Source organism: Symphalangus syndactylus, chromosome 15 (assembly GCF_028878055.3).
Source record: "Symphalangus syndactylus isolate Jambi chromosome 15, NHGRI_mSymSyn1-v2.1_pri, whole genome shotgun sequence".
NCBI classification, from domain to species: Eukaryota; Metazoa; Chordata; class Mammalia; order Primates; family Hylobatidae; genus Symphalangus; species Symphalangus syndactylus.
The window spans coordinates 54,415,630-54,430,103 of NC_072437.2; the positions used below are offsets into that span (position 1 = coordinate 54,415,630).

General features: G+C 36.4%; 1 protein-coding gene and 1 long non-coding RNA gene across 9 annotated transcripts in view; both read left to right on the forward strand.

Moving 5' to 3' along the window:
* The window catches only part of LOC129464179 (uncharacterized), a 33,392-nt gene extending 21,679 nt beyond the window's left edge, over positions 1-11,713 (forward strand). Inside the window, exons 3-4 of one of the 2 annotated variants that reach the window (XR_010115929.1) lie at positions 599-769; positions 5,547-11,713. This is a non-coding gene — a long non-coding RNA (uncharacterized lncRNA). Of the gene's footprint in view, positions 1-598 lie in introns of both variants that reach the window. The other variant, XR_008651461.2, reaches the window with a different exon arrangement.
* Positions 1-14,474, forward strand: part of PCDH9 (protocadherin 9) — a 927,614-nt gene that overhangs the window by 282,695 nt on the left and 630,445 nt on the right. The window lies entirely within an intron of this gene.

Sequence of the window (14,474 nt, forward strand, 5' to 3'; positions counted from 1 at the left end):
TTCTTCCTCTTCCGCATGTCAATCATATTTCTCCTTGTTTCTGAAGCCAGAATTCTCCAGTTAGTTGAAATAAACCAAATACCTTCATTATCTTATTCTTAAAATCTTATTACATTAATTCACCATAAAAAGTGTAATGTCACCTCTCAAATTTTACTAATAACTCCGTTTGTATTTTACATTTGTATTAGTTACCTCAAGATACCAAAACAAAATACCACAGACTGGGTGATTAAAACCACATAATTTATTTCTCACATTTCTGGAAACTGGAAGTGTGAAATCAGAGTGCCAGTGTGGTTGGGTTCTGCTGAGGATTGTCTTCCTAACTTGCCTTCTTAGTGTGTCTCCACATGGCAGAGAGAGAGAGAAAGAGAGTGAGTGAGAGAAAGAAAGAGAGAGGTGTTTCTGGTGTCTCTTCTCATAAGGCCAGTATTCCATCACGAGCGCCCCATTTTCATGACCTCATCTAAACCTAATTATCTCCCAAAGGCCCCATCTGCAAATACCTCATGGAGGGATGGAGGGTTAGGGCTTTCATTTCAGTTCCCAGCAACTTTTCTAAAATATTTAACATTGCTGACTGGTCTTTCTTTAGGACAGAACCTGTTTTTCACTTCATGACATCCCACCAATGCGTCTTCATTTACTTTCTCTATCAAAAAGGTCAACGAGGTCACAGATTCCCAACAGGCATCGCGTTTGCAGATTATGCGAAACTTGGAGGGGTAGTACTCTGTTAGAAGGCTATCTTGTAACCTGGACAAAAGTAAGTGTAAAAAAAAAGTTCAGTGCAGCTACCTGCACAAGTATGGTTGGAGGATTATGTGGCTTATCAGCACATGTCAGAAAGATGTTGGGATTTTAGTTTCAGGAAGTCTCAATATTAGTCAATAGTGTGATGTGACTGCCAAAGTGCAAATGTAATTTTAAGCTACTTTAGTCAGCACACAGCTTCCAAAGTAAGGGAGATAAAAACCTCCCTCTATGCTGTATCTAACTACAAAGCATTGTTACATTAAATTGTGGGTGCTACAATTCAGTGATAATATTAGGGTGAATCAAAACCAAGCCTTTAGAGTAGCCCCTGTGAAAATATAGAAAATTCAGTCTGGAGATAAACCAACTTGGAAGCTAGGGTTTCAAATGCCTCATATATTGGAATAAAATGCCAGCCCAAATTAAAAATAATTCCTGGGTATGTTTTGGTGGGGGTAGTGGGGAAGAAGCTGGGGGAGTGGGGAAGTGGGTGGAGTGCAAAACAGCAACAATGGCCTGTCGGAATATACAAACACTTAGAGATACAACACATAGTCAAATTTCTACTTTGTTTGTTTGTTTTTGAGATGGATTCTCACTCTGCTGCCCAGCCTGGAGTGCAGTGGTGCCATCTCAGCTCACTGCAACCTCCACCTCCTGGGTTCAAGTGATCTCATACCTCAGCCTGTCGAGTAGTTGGGACTACAGCTGTGTGCCACCACGGTTGGCTAATTTTTGTATTTTTGGTAGGGAGGGGGTTTCACCATGTTGCCAGGCTGGTCTCAAACTTCCTGACCTCAGGTGATCAGCCTGCCTCGGCCTCCCAAATTGCTGAGATTACAGGCATGAACCACCGCATCTGGCCAGATTTCTACTTGTAATACTGAAATCACAGCTATGGCTTTTTGACTATCACATAACCTCACCTTTTTAAAAATACTTAATTTAAGCCTCATTATTGTCGGCAGCTCGGTCATTACTAAGGTCACCTTGGGGGCTATTTAACACATCATCTCCATTTACAGGTTATTTGAGAAACAGTATTTTTTGAACTTGATGTTATTCCTAGGAACCTTTGTTTCAAGCCACAATTAACCATCTATTCGTTCCTTTTTTTAGTCAGCAGATGACTTTTGAGCCCCTCCTAGCTGTCAGGCACTGTTGTAGGTACAGGTAATAGGGTTGACTCAGTGAGAAGAGTAACAAAGCTCAGCCCTGTGTTTTTTGTTTGTTTTTATTTTTTTGAGATGGAGTTTCTGGGGTGCAATGGCGCAATCTCAGCTCACTGCAACCTCCACCTCCTGGGTTCAAGCAATTCTCCTGCCTCAGCCTTCTGAGTAGCCGGGATTACAGGCACTGGCCACCACATCTAGCTATTTTTTTTTATTTTATTTTTATTTTTAGTAGAAATGGGGTTTCACCATGTTGGCCAGGCTGGTGTCAAACTCCTGACCTGAAGTGAGCCACCGCACCGGACCAACAGCCCTATGTTCTTATATTTGCATAACAAGAGTACAATTCATTTTTAGTTCATCCCTTATGTATCTATTTGTCATTTCCATAACAAATGCAATTTCTACCTTGAATTTTTAAAGTGATCTTTAAAATGTATCTTTTCTAAGTTATAGAATACTTGCAAATGTTAGTTCATCCCTCTTGACCAGTTATTAAAGTGTGTTAAAAGTACTTTGTCATCTCTTTTTAAATAGTTGACCTCTTTACGCATCCAAAATAAGAATTGATTCATGTTTGCAAAGGCTGATGTGTCTTTCTCAAAGAGGTCTCATAACATAAAAGAATCCTTAAAAGTCCCAACAATGTGACCGCTTTTGTTCTGAGGCATAGTTTTCAGAAAAAAATGTCACCTTACATTTAAGCATTATATGTGCTTGATAACCTTTAAAAAGTGGAATGATGACTCTTCCTGGCTCCAGAGGATCATTTTTTGGGGACAGGTCTCAGATGATTTTATTTTCATAGTTATAATTCTTCCTTTATGTTCTCATAATTTTAATGCTCTAATAAATAAGCTGATTAGGAGAGTAAGTTTACTGTCACTGAAAACCCTAACATAGAGCTGGATGACCAACATTTGATTGATTGATATTGATTGAAAAACTCTATTAGAGAATCTTTAATTCTCTCAGAATTCTGATTTTTCACATGATTTTAACCTGGCAAGAGGTTTTAAGTTATCAGATGGTGAATAGTCAATAACATGCTCTTGAGCAAGGGTAGGTGGTGATCAGAGTTGTGATTTAAAATGTTCTATCTCAGTGGCTCACGCCTGTAATCCCAGTAATTTGGGAGGCCAAGGTGGGCAGAGCATGAGGTCAGGAGATCGAGACCATCCTGGCTAACGTGGTGAAACCCTGCCTCTACTAAAAATACAAAAAATTAGCCGGGCGTGGAGGCAGGCACCTGTAGTCCCAGCTACTCAGGAGGCTGAGGCAGGAGAATGGCGTGAACCTGGGAGGCAGAGTTTTCAGTGAGCTGAGATCACGCCACTGCACTCCAGCCTGGGTGACAGAGCGAGACTCCGTCTCAAAAAAAAAAAAAAAAAAAAATGTTCTATCTCAGGAAGAGCAAGTTTAGGACGAGGGCCCCTATTCTTGGTCTGTGAGAGGGAGGTCATGCTGTTTTGGTATTGCACTTTGTGCCCAGAGCATAGTTGGGTCCATGGACTGAGACCTGCAGTAGTGTACATCTCAGAGATTTAGTTCAAGATGCTATGGAAGGAACCCAAGTATCCTTTGCTGATAGACCCAGCACCCTTGGTAAGTCTGGTCATTCAAGGTAGTGTTTTCCTTCCAATAACCCAGAAACAGCTCTTTCTGTGAGCTTCAGCTTATCCAATATTTAGGGTAAAAAATTGTGGGAGTCCATGCAGTAAGTGCAGAGCCCTGGGCCCAGGTTAAAGCTGAAATCACTAGGAGAGTGGTTTTGTGCCAAGGACTTAATCTCTCTGATTACCAGTTTTATGGATAAAGTGAAGAAAATAGTTTTTTTCTTGCAGGATTGTTGTGAGATTATATAAGTACAATATGTACATATATAACTATATATTTATATATATGGTACACACACATACACATATAAAGGGAGAGTGTTATAAGTATCATAGGATCATAAGACATGGGCTAGGAGCAGTTGGGGAACATTAAGAAAAGTAGATAATTGTGTTATTTCAAGGTGGCAACAGCTCCTGATACTTGGTACATGTTATTGCCCAGCCCCACTGTTTTAGATGGATGGCCCTGCCTAATCAGAGGCTTCTTCATTTGGTATTTTGCCCTGGATAAATTTAGCTACCTAGTGTGAAGCATCCTGGCTGTCACATGTCCCCGAAATTTTAGTAGTTTTCCTGAACTGCAAAACTACTATATACCAATTAGAAGCAAAGCAGAGGGGCGAAGTAAAGATGACTATTATGTCTTTCAGTATCTCTGCAGGAAAGAGAGTGTGTTCTTCTTGGTCTTCTGTGATGGCCCCTATTTAATGTAAGCTCACCCAGTAGAATTCTGAACCTGAGGAGAAAATACATACACTAGATATACTAGGTACAATTACTGTGAAGAAAGCTATTTCACACATATACCACATGCTGGGTTTGTTGGTGAAGGGAATGAAGTGGTAAATGAGGATCCACAAAGACTTAACATAAAACCACCCACCATTATTAATGGGTGCAGGGGTAGGACAGACTTGTGATGAGGAAAGGGCAGGAAAACAGGAGAGAAGGGACAACATTGATACAGTTATCAATTACTTGAATAAGATATTGTAACAATAAGACTGTACACTAGAATTCTGGCCTTTTTTTGTAGGAAGTTTATGTGTACATGCATACAAAGCAAATATTTCAATGACTAACCTTGTAGTTAAGAGGAGTGGAGTGCTTATCAATTATTCAGCAAATATATTTTGAACATGTACTGTGTTTCAGGTGTTATAGGCACTGGGGATGTGGGGATGAACAAATCCGGCTAGATAACTGACTCCAGATAAATATTTACAGTACTCTGGCATGTAGCTTCAATGCTAGCATTTTTAGGTGGAAATGTTAAAAACTATAGTGTCACATATGAATGATTATTTTTTACATGTGGAACGTTATATGGACTACTGCCTCTAACATGTGTTTATATATGTATGTTTGTGAATACATGTTCTGGCTTTTTTTTTTCTCGAAAATCATATATCTAGTAATCTGTATTGGTGCTTCTTGTTTTTTTTTTTGACTATAGAAATATTTTAGTTCATATGCTTTAATTACATTAGGTAATAATACTACAATCCATTTTGCAAGTTAAATGTATGATAATGTATGAAATAGAAATGATGGGAAAAAAACTAAATATGGGTTAAGAACACAAATTTTTCTGAAACCAAGAGACAAAGGAAGATGTGTAGCCTCCAGGGCCCACACAAGAGATAGGAGGCAGGGAGGGTCAGGTACAGTATGGGTCCCGGTATGTTTATTCCTTCCTTGTTTATACTGAGAACCTAAGTTCTGTGCCCCTGCTGTCTGGGTGTAAGAGTTTAGGCTGGTCAATAGAAGATAGTGGCTTGGGAAAAAGAGCCATCTGGTTACCTACACAGAGCTGGTGCCCTGGTGGCCACAGGTGGGTTCTGCCATTGAGAGAGTTAGAGGCAATGATAGCATTGAGGAATGGGTAGCCAAGATGTAATGGAGGTTATAGCACGTAACTGATACCTCTTAAATCAGTGACCTTGCATTTAATACTTTGCAATTGTCTGGCTGCGTGCTACTCTTTACACTCTAGGGTAAACTATTTCACTGTTTTGATGAGGAATTTATTTTGGATGAGAGGAATCCGAAAAAAAAGAATATAAAAATAAGAAACACTCATATCTAGAGCACCGATGATATGCCAGGTACGTTCATGTATTTGAAATAAATCGTTAACTTACACCAATTTTTAAGACATGTCTGTGAAGCAGTCATATAGCACTGTAGTGGGGAATGTCAGCTTGAATAATTAGAACAGTGGTAGCTATAGATGCAGGAGGTTGAACATCACTCAATAAATACAGGGAAACAGACTTGTATCAATTACTACCAAAGGTGCCTTCCACAATGCATTGTGCTTTTGCTGGAGAAGCGTATGTACCCGACAGTGTGCTGTCAGCATTCTGCTATTTCATGAAGGGGAAACTAGACTGTACAAAACCATATAAGATGTTCATATGAGGAATGTAAGTATAGAAGATACAACAAAATTCAGAGAAATGACTTGTACAGTTACCAGGCCTTTGGGAAAGCCAGCTTGCTTACCTTAGCACAGATGCTCACCCCTACTTTAGTTAAAATGATCTCTAGTAACAGACGAAAGAAATAATTACAACACACCCCATGTTTATTTTATAGGAAGGGGATTAACATACAAATTCACCTTCTCCTTTGAAATTTTCTTGTAACAGCTAGATCCCTGCAGGCACTTAGAAGATAGAAACTGTATCTACATACAAAAAGGAATGAGGAAATTAGGTTGTTATCAAGAAAGGAACATGTAACCTCCAAACTACCCTCTGTTCAAACAAATGCTCTAAAAATTTCAGTAAGGAAAATCTAGATAGCACCTTCAAATCTGTCTCTTTTTGTCGGGAGACCTAGCTTTGGTGTTTTGACATTTGCATCACGATGGATAGTGACTCTGTTAGAAGTGATGGGCCCTGGGAGAACATTTTGCTCAGACACTCGCATCTTTGCTCTCTTCTCTCCAGTTCACTCCCCCAGCATTTAAAATAATCATTCAGCCTATGAGAATAGGTTCTTTGATGACAATTTCATTTGTGACTGCTGCTTATTTCTCATTTGAAGTTATGAGCTCAATTATGTCTGCATTCACTCTTTCTGATATGAAAAACAAACAGAAAACAAGCAAGCAAACAAATAAACAAACAAAATAAACCCTTGTGGATCAGAAAAATACGTTAAATTTTCCGGATTTTCCAGAGACACCTTTCAATCCAGGCAGCTCTTGTAGACTTTCATTCACTGAATGCTTGGATGTGTCTCTATGTATCTTCACCTCATTTATATAACTATTTACATCATTACAAGAAAATGGTATATATTTCTTGGGCACTGAAAAGTGAAAAAAAAGAGAGGAATAAATGAGTACTTAAACCCAAACCTTTCATCATTATGAAGCAATTGTTAATGATCTGTTTGTACGCGGCACTGGCACTGTGTTAGAGGCTTTGCCGAGTGAGTGAGGTGCCCATTGCACCACATACTTTAGCTTTCCAGATAAGCAAGGATGAGGGTAGGATGGGAGACATTTCATCCAGTAAACATTGAGAAAAATAAATTAAATGATAAAATTCAATTTTTTTTTTTTTTTTTTTTGGCTTACAAGCCAAGGGTTAAGTGTATCTGATAGAAAATTCACATTCAACCAGCTGTCCTTAGTAATGAGTAAAAATAAATACACAATGGGAAAACCTGTCCTATGCCATATGACAGATGGATAGATAGATAGCTTGTGGAGGCAGAGCTGTTTTTGGTTAAGTAGACAATTTTAAGCTCCTCACATGGTTTTAATTGTTTCAAAGGTTCACATGATCACCTATTTGTTTAGTCGAGGTCCTGGCAGTGCTGAGTTGATATTTTCCAGAAAAATATTTTCTGTGTGTAGATACCTATGGTCACCTGTTTTATTTTTCTTTAAATTCTGGCACTTTTGATTATTAAACATTCAGAAGACAATCTCTTACTTACCAAATATATGCAATGGCCTAATACACAAAGAGAAAACGTTATTTTCCCAGAACAAAAGCTAACATCTTAACTAGGAATGTTAAAACTAAAAAAATAAAAAGTCATACACATATATCCTTTATGAAGAACCTTCCATGTTTCCCAATCCTTGATATTTACATAAATTATCTCAACTGTTTAAAAGATTCTTGCATGGCATAGCATAACAATAGTGATTTTGTAGATGAGGAAATTAGCATTTCTGAAGATTGAATAAACTTCACATCTGTAAATCTCACAGCTATTAAGTGGCAGAATCTGGATTCAAATGTTCTTCTATCTGATTTTGCTCAGTTGCTGTAGGATGTCACAGGTACAGGAAGCAGAACCACTAAGTTCTGAGGAATTTGGTGGATTAAATTGGAGCATATACAACCATTCTTAAACTGTAGCTGAATCTGATTTTGCTTTAATACAGTTATTCTTTTTTATTGCTATATATCACTTAATTTAATATTTATATAAATCATTTGATAATCCGTATTATTTTTCATTTAATGTGATAATCTTGTTTCCTGAGATTATTAATCTTCTGGTCATCATCTAAAAGTAAACAAAGTGAATATCGGACCTAGAAGACAGGGTCTTCTAATCACTAGATTTTTCCACTAAATTAAAATTATTGTAAGTTGCTTGAATAGCAGTTTAATTTTGACCTTAAAAGCCTTTCTATGTCTGTTTTGTTTCTTTTATATATTTACCCCATTTACTCAGAACCGGCATGAGGCAGATTGTAAAATATAGAAGTTCCTATTTCAGGGTCTTCTCTCTCCTGCCAGTATTCTTTCGCCTTTAACTTGTTTCTTTACTCATTTTTCCAAAGTTCTATTCTATTTCTTGTTCCATTCCAACTAGTCGACGGAGATGATCCTTGATAAAAGATTAAGGTTGTGCATCTCCCAAGAGTATTTACATTTTAATGGGGGTCTCCTGCCGATCAAAAAAGCCTCCAAGATGCAGAGGAATGAATTCTAAAGGTACAGGCATGAGAGATATTTTTAGTTAGGAGCATCTGGCTTGCCCCTCTAATCACATCCCATAAGCTGCCTACTCCCAGGTCTTACTCCAAGGTAAGACCTTGGCTTTGCTGTTTACAGTGAGAAGATTCCTGTAATTGCACAGGCTTTTTCGAAGGTTTGAATCCTGTCTTAGAGATGGTGTGATATTGGTACTTCCATGTTTATTTTCTCTCCTAGTTCCACATTTTTGATGACTGGAACAAATTCCAAAAGGCTTTTTAATGATGATGTAAGGCCTTGAACAAAATGAAAATCTGTTGTTTTAGCATATTTGGAAGAGAATAATTCAGCTGTCACAGGATGAAAGAGTTATCTGGAAATACCATCTTTTCTTTGCCGTGCTATAATGCACACCTAAAAGGGAAATACCATTTTGGATAAAGGCTAGAATCCTCTCAGATATAAAGAAAAGAATGCATAATAAAGCACCCAGAAAGCTTTTGTCACTTCACCTGCAGAACTCTCTCTTTAAAGCATATTTAGCCAAGCTCATACGCCTACTTGTTTTATCAAATGAAAGAACTGAAAAGATTAAGAGAAGTTTTTTTTTCCTTTTAAGCACTGATGTAGCATGTATCCTAGATTAAATCGTGTGCTCTCACGTAGTAATTTTCTATGCAAAAATATACACCCTACTGCGTAGTTTCAAACCTAAAATGCTGAATAATTTCTCCAAAGGCTCAGTAATTAAATGTGATGATAATGCATTAAAAATGGAAAACAATTTAAGGAGGCTTTCAAATATATTCTTGTAATGAAGAAAGTTACAGAAATATCCTGAAAAACTTGGTCTTTATTTAGTCAGTCAATTAATATCCTAGTATTAGACTGCTGAGTTCAAGATTCCTTCTTGACAAAATGTTAACATTTGCCACTCATTCTGTTTTTTTATATGGAATTCTCTAGGCATTTGCCTGTTTCCTGTTTTACATCATTCATTGTTCCCTACATTCTGAGAATACTTTTGTGTCATGGAGTTTACAATTAAAGATAAGCTTTTCAGTGCCATACTTATTTTTTTTTTCTGTATCACTATACATACTCAAGAATGAAGTAAAAAAAATAAGCATAATAATCTGGACCCTAAATACAAACTCTGCTTTCCAACTAACTTCCCAAGAGTAAGCATGACTAATTTTGAGAAGTGAAAAAGGAAGACAAAACTACAATAGCTCATTTAGCAAACTGAAGTTTTTAAGAAGTCCCTAACCTTTATTTTGGTTGACTGGTTAATCATTAATCACAAGTATCTATTAAATTCCTACTCTATTCTAGAAACTATACTGGCATGAACTGCATCTGTTTCTGAAGTCCAAATAAATATTAACATTTATACAGTTTGAAGTCTGTGAATAACCTGCTACTGTTTCCAAATGAACATGATGAACAGACCATTTATCCACAGTCCTAATTTGTGTCAATATCAACACTATACTCTGAGGCATACAACTTCAATTTATGAAAGTATCTTTGAAAACTGCATTAGCCCCCACACACCCACATAAGTTGACAATGTCTTGTCGGTTTTACTTCCATAACATCTCTCACATCATTCCCCCATGCCATTTAAAAAATTCTTTCTACCACATTCTATTTTCCTCTAGGTTAGATAGTTCCAGTAACTACCTGATATTTCTCCCTTCATCCAGTGCTTCCTCTTCAGTTCATCCAACTCACTGAAGACAGATTCACCTTGCTCAAAGAGACCTGACTGCTTCCCAAATAAAGCATAAACTTATTAGCCTGCCCATACGTGATCATGTACAATGTCACCCCCAACTTACCTTTATCTTGTCCTGATTGTTTCCCTTAACATATCCAAGTTATTAGCAGAAATAAATGATTTATTATTTCCTACAAAAATGATCTCATACTTTTCCAACTATGGACAGGACAGGTGCTTATGCTGATTCAATGCCTTTGGTCTAGTCCTCTAATCTCCATTCACATCTGTCTCTATGAAGACTTTTCTACCCACACCCCCATCTTCCACTAACAACCAGTAAAATAAGTTGTAGCAAGATGTCATTCTTTGAATTCTTCAGGCTTTACCTTTACTTTTCCAGACAATAGTTTTCTGACTTGTATTGCAGTAATCCGTGTATTTGTCATAACACTCATAATAAGGGATATTTTTGGAAAGAGAACATGATTATCTATTTTTATAGAAAAGTTTATTTTTTACAGTAAAATTTACACTACAATCTTACTGTATCTGACATTTGGCTTCAACTGTAAAAGAGGGGTAATAATTTGTTATTATATGGCTATTTTTAGTTAGGTAATACTATGTAAAATTGCTTTAGCACAAGTGTGTTTATTTTACCTCTCATTCCGAGGTGTCAGAGATAGAAATGTACAGAATGAAAAATTTCAAAGAATTGTCTGACCTTGTGTATTCCAGCCATTGCAACCTGTCCTGCTGTCATGCCAACCAGCTACACCTCAAAGAGATGCTCATTGGCAGGACAAACTTGTAATTGAACACACGTGAATCTTATGCACTAAAGTCAATCTAGGTTAATTGCATGGTTAACATTTTTTATCCTTGTGCTAAAATGGGACTTCTAAAGTAAGTTTCTCTGTGTTTTAAAGTTAAGGAGCCTATTTGTGTTAAGGAAGACAGATTCATAACACAAACATAGTACATTTATTCAACATAAATTTTGTATAAGGCATATGTACATTCATTTTGCAGAAGAAAGTCATATTTTTTGGGCTATTCTTGAAAAAATTATATTAACTATATATTACACCTTTTGGGACTAAAATTCTATTAGAATTTTTTTTGTTTCTAAAATATATACAATTTGTGATATGGTCAGAAATAGGTGAAAAGACAGTTTTACCAAAAAATCCATAAAGCCTTTTGGGCTTTGAGAAGCCCAACAGTCTTGGGTTCTCAAGTTTTCAAAAGCTGTTATAATTTAGTATTACATATTAATGGCCCTTGTCATGTTTTCCTAATTTGCCATGATTAGTACCAAATATTTAGTACCATAGTATGTACCATTTTTGTATATACTATAAAAATCTTTTTAAAAAATGAGAGATGGGATCTCGCTGTGTTGCCCATGCTGGTCTTGTACTCTTGGCCTCAAGCAAGCTTCCTGCCTTGGCCTTGCAAAGTGTTGGGATTACAAGCATAAGCCACCATGCCCAACCTTGCAAAATATTTTTAAGTGTGCAACTTGGATGCTATATGTGCTCATAAATGTAAAGGTATGATAGTTTTTGTGTTTTTATGTTTTCAATATTATGTAATTATACTAATATTTAATGACTATGTATTTATTCTCAGCTGCTCAACACACTAATCATATTCCCTTTTGTAGGATTTCATAACTTTTTATTGGTGTTTATTTTAAAATATTTTAAACACTCAATTAAAATAGGCTAATGGCATGCTCAGGCATCTCACAAAAGAAAGAAATATATATAGTCAATAAAAATAAGAAGAGAAGTCATTAGTGACCAGATGAATGCAGATCAAGACCACGATTTGATGCTATTTTCATCCATTCAGTGAGGAAATGTTACAATACCTGAAAATACCAAGTGTTGGAAAACTTTAGAGTTTTTTATATATATTATCAGTAGAAATGTAAATTGGTGCCATTACTTTGAAACAATTTGTTACGTTTTGAAACTACAATTCACATATCTCAAAGCCTACCAATTCCATCCTAAGACACATACCCATGAGTATTTCTTACACATGTACACTGTAAAACACATACAAGAATCCTGGTATCTGTACTGTCAACAGTAATATAAACCTGTAATATGGGAAGGGAAGAACAAGTGTCCACTCATAAGAGAGTAGATGAAAATAACTATGGTATATTTAATGAATGAAATATTTTACAAGAGTCCAAATACAGCAATACTCAAAAGCATGGCTGCATCTTAACAATGTAATTTTCAGAGAAAAAATATGTTTCAAGGGACTACATAGAACATGGTTACATTTTATAAAGTTAAAAGAAAAAATAACCATTAAAATGTATGGATACATATAGATAAAATAAAACTACGTGAAAAAGTAAGTAACAGTATTTTAGGAGAGGAAAAAAAAAAAGCCTCCCTTTTACCCTTCTAGGTTCTTTGGCTGAGCTATAAATTAAGTTGACATAAGGCAGGCTAATGGGGGAAAACAATTTTCACTATGTACGTATGCACAGGAGTACCACAAGAATATGGCACTCAAAGAAGGGCCAGATGATCAAAACTCATATACTACGCTTCACTACAGAAAGAACTAGTTGCTTGGGGTTGCTGGGGGAGTGTGAGGGAGACAAATTATAGGAAGATGAGGGGAAAGTAAGGAACTGTGAATAAATGTTGCCTTTTTAGGCAGATAAGTCTCAGATGGTAAAAGCTGGTTCAGAGCAACACTCTTCCTGATATAGATACCTTTACTAATAGAAATTTCCCTTATAAATGTAAATTTCTTTTATAAAAGGTAGCTTTTCAGAGCTACTTCTATGTCTGCAGTTTCTTAAAATAATCAGCTAGAGATATTCAACATGCCGACGAGGTTAATTTTGGGGTGCTGTATTCTGGTATCCTGCAGTCAGGTTTTAGGGTAATGTGTCCTGAGCCACAACAGAATAATCAACTCAGAATTTAGGTTGCTTATCTTAAATTGGAGTTTTGCTTATCTTAAATTGGAGCGTGGGAGGGATACAGTTAAATCACACACACACGCACACACACACACACACACACACACAGACACAGACGATTAGAAGATGGGCCTTAAATGTGCACCAGTAATAGGTATCCCAACAATGAATGATAAAATTAAATTTGCCCATTCTGCCACAGGCAGAGCTATGTGCACAACCTCAAACCTCCCCAGGGAGGGTGTTGTCCACTAAATACAGAGCATGAAGAAGTAAGCATAGCATAAAGTGTGTTTTCCAGGGGCAGCTGGCTTAAGAAAAGACGACAGAATGGGAGGTATCAAACTTTTCGTGACCACATCCCCTTCCAAACTCTACGCTCAGATAATTCTTAGCTCAGGTAAGAGCTTAGGTAATTCTCTGGGCCACAGTTTCCAGTTAAAAAATGAATAAGGTAAAGTAGCAAATATAGTTGGCATAGTGCCTGTCACAAATAATAATTCAATACGAACCACTCAGTTTTTTTGTAGGAAAAACTAAGAAATGAGACAAGAAGCTGAAAATATTTATGAAAAATTGCATATTATAGAAACTAGAGAACACTTTATCTCTTTATGCTAAATATATTGTCTGAAGTTTTCATGTTTAAAGTTAAATAGTTGCATTAAAGAAACAGAGATTTATTAGAAAAATATAGAACATTTATTGAAAATGTATTTTGTGCAAGAAATAAAGTGGATCAGTTGTTAAAAAGAATTATGGTTTTGAACAATGCCTAAATTGTTTATAATAATTACTATAATCTATATATGCCTTGCACAAAACATGTTTGATAAATTGCTTAATGATTCTCAAAGTTATTTACTAATCATTATTTCATTTGATTCTCACAATAGTGTTAATTTATAGACATTTAATCATTATTATTCAAATCTGCCACTGAGAAAAATAAATTGCTACATTTTTAAGAGGTAGAGCCAGGATCGTGCAGTTTGTATTTAGGAAGGCAAGGATTCAAAAAGGCACTTCATTGGTCTCCAAATCACATTTTTATCTTGTTTCAACCAAGCTTCCTGGCCCATATTGGTGCCATTCCAAAGCAACATATATCTACAGTCTCATTTTCCTCCTCTCCATGCTGATACAGATGAATTGCTTGAAGTTTTCTCATATCCCTAGATTGACAGAAAAATTACACTAAGAGACATTCCTTTTTTTTGAATGCAAAGCATAAATACACATATCCTTTGGGTATAGAGATCTGTATCAATCTCCAGGAGT